We start from the raw sequence: 2,640 nt of genomic DNA, 5'->3' as shown, positions 1-2,640 counted from the left end.
GACTGTTGCACCCCAAAATTTGCCCTCTTTCTCTGTGCTATAAGTTATGAAGGACGTTTATTTCGTCGTTCAAAAATCAAGAAAAATAATAAAGAGTTTCTATACAAGGTGCCCGCAATCGTTAATGCAACTGAGATTCATTGAATTTCATGTCAAGATGTTCTTATGTGCCTCAATTCTTTTCTTATTCGAGGATTCTCTAGTGCGTGTTTTGTTGGATTGAAGTTCAAATGTGAACCATGACATAAAGAAATAAAGTGGCGATCAAGACAATTGTTTGTTCCCTCCATTGCTTATGACTTGTTGCTCATAATGTGAGTTAATTTGAGATTGAATTAAGAGATCATTAAGAATGCAAGACAATTGAATTTGAAGTTGATTCGGGTGTTTCCATAACCTCGAATTTTGTTCAAGATTGTATAAAGTTTTAAACTTGCAAAACTATTGAGTTGTTCATAAGGATTGCTACAAGGCTCACAATGTTACGCTCATATTTCATTCAAATGTCCAAAAATTACAATTCCACAAAAAAACAAGTTACACAGTTCACAACAGAAGAACCAAAAATCCTGCACTTCAAACCGTCAAAACCGCATCATCTCATAAAACAAAAGCTACATCCTGCAATACGAGTGAGGGGGCTGAACCTGCATAAGAAAACCGGATCGATTCATAACAGAAAAGAGAAAAAGGATGGCAGAAGAAAAAGAATCAGAGATTCTGAACAAAAAGAAAGAAAACCGGTAACAAATCGGAACCAAAACGTAACAAACTGGACCTTCATCTTCACCCCCCACAAAAACTCTCTCGAAACCATATTCAACTTCTGCAATCCTCAATCTTCTCCGATATTCACTCATCTCAACCTTCTTGATCTTCTTCTCCACACCTTCACAAAAAAGTAACAAAAAATGAGAGAAGGAGCTTCACATCAGAAGAAGAAAAATAAAAAAGGAAGATGGATAACTGAACCTGTAACAAACTTTTTCCGGAACTTTATTGCTCATCTTCATCTTCATCTTTCTCTCTGGATTCACCATCGCTGCAACTTCAAATTTTCATCGCAAAATCATGAATCTCTATCGATTCTTCAATCACAATTCACCACAGATAACAGAAAAACAATCCTTCATCAATCATCTTCTTCATCTTGAATCTACATCACTCTACACATCAAAAAAATGAAAGTCTCACAAAAACCTCTCAATCGAGCATTCTTGAATCAACTTTCAATCTCCTTCATCTTTTCCCTCACTCTCTCTAAATCTCTGAACCATGTTCATCATCCACGCTTCAATCTTCTTCATTCATCGCAAACTCTTCATTCAACAATCATCAGAAAATCATCAGAAAAATAACCTGTAACAAACTTTCGGAAAAGAGATTCAACTCACTGATTCACGAATCGATCTTCAACTTCTCTCAATTCGGATTCTTCAACCCCACGAATTTTCAGGTTTTACTTCGCATCTCATCAATCACCATGGCCGCAAGCAAGACAACCGCAAATCTTCATCAAACTCTACCTCTTCATCGCATAGCTCCCTCATCAATCCTCCATAACTCGCGAACATCAAGAACAGTGCTCATCTTCTTCATACAAGGACAACTACAACCATTCAGCGCCGTCGCATTTGTTAATGAGGCAGAGAGATGAGTGAAGTTGAACGGGAGGAGAAATTGAAGACGAGAGGGAAGGCTGAGACCGAAAGAGACGAAGAGAGATCGGAGAAGAGAGGAGCTAATCGTCGCCGTTGTTCCGTCGGAGAAGATATGGGAGAGGGAGGCGCCACCGTTCTTGTTCGTGAGAGAGGCAGGAGATAAGTTCAATAGCCACTCACGTAAAAAGCCCTAATCCTCTTTTTAATTAAACTCTCCTATTAACATTGAAGTTCTGTTAATTGTTATTAATTGGCTTTGATTAGTGATTAATTGAATAAGATTAGATCAGAAAACCTGAATGTAATACAACCTTTGGGCCAAGAACAATTTGCTGCGCATGCACCTCCCCTTAGAGCCCAACCTCACACTCAATTTTTGTCATTTTTGAAAAACAATACAAAAAAACTGTTTGGGCTTGTCTCCCTGGGCCCTGCGCCTGTTTACTACCTACACCATGATTTCAACATTAAACCCCCCTGTGTGCATAGTTTTATATATTAGATTTAGTTGTTCTAACTAGTTTATTTCCTATTTCTTTTAGATAATAAAAATGTATGAAAATAATGATATTTTTGTTAGATTTTGACATGATAATAGAATATAGAATCATTGAGTTTTGCTAATTTTTTGGTTGATAAAAAAATAATAAAAACATGTATTCTTTTCTAGTTAGAATCAGATGTTTGTTTTCTATATTTGTTCTAAGTGATAAAAAATACTTTTTCCTTGTTAGAATTAGATGTTTTGTAGATAGTTTTGTTCTATTCCTTTTAGATGAAAATATCTCAAAAACATGTATTATTTTCTTGTTAGAATTTAATTGTTTTGCACATAGTTTTGTTCTATTACTTTTAGAGAAAAATGTCATAAAAAACAATTTAATCTTGCTAGATTTTCTTTTAGAATTCATTTAGAATTTAATTGCTAGTATTTTCTATGGTCGGTGTGCATGCTTCCTTGTTATTACTGATGCGTTTG

The 2,640-nt window shown here is 35.5% G+C and overlaps 1 long non-coding RNA gene across 1 annotated transcript; it reads right to left on the bottom strand.

Moving 5' to 3' along the window:
- Window positions 1–363: 363 nt before the first annotated feature.
- Window positions 364–1,262, bottom strand: LOC131641199 (uncharacterized). Its single transcript, XR_009295451.1, has 3 exons — window positions 973–1,262; window positions 779–889; window positions 364–647 (listed from the first exon to the last, which is right to left on the bottom strand). It is a non-coding gene; the product is annotated as an uncharacterized LOC131641199 (long non-coding RNA).
- Between the last annotated feature and the right edge of the window lie 1,378 nt (window positions 1,263–2,640).

The sequence above is a fragment of the Vicia villosa genome, unplaced genomic scaffold, assembly GCF_029867415.1.
Source record: "Vicia villosa cultivar HV-30 ecotype Madison, WI unplaced genomic scaffold, Vvil1.0 ctg.003574F_1_1, whole genome shotgun sequence".
Lineage (NCBI taxonomy): Eukaryota > Viridiplantae > Streptophyta > Magnoliopsida > Fabales > Fabaceae > Vicia > Vicia villosa.
Note: the sequence above shows the minus strand (reverse complement) of the source record. Positions and strands in the feature narration are given on the sequence as shown.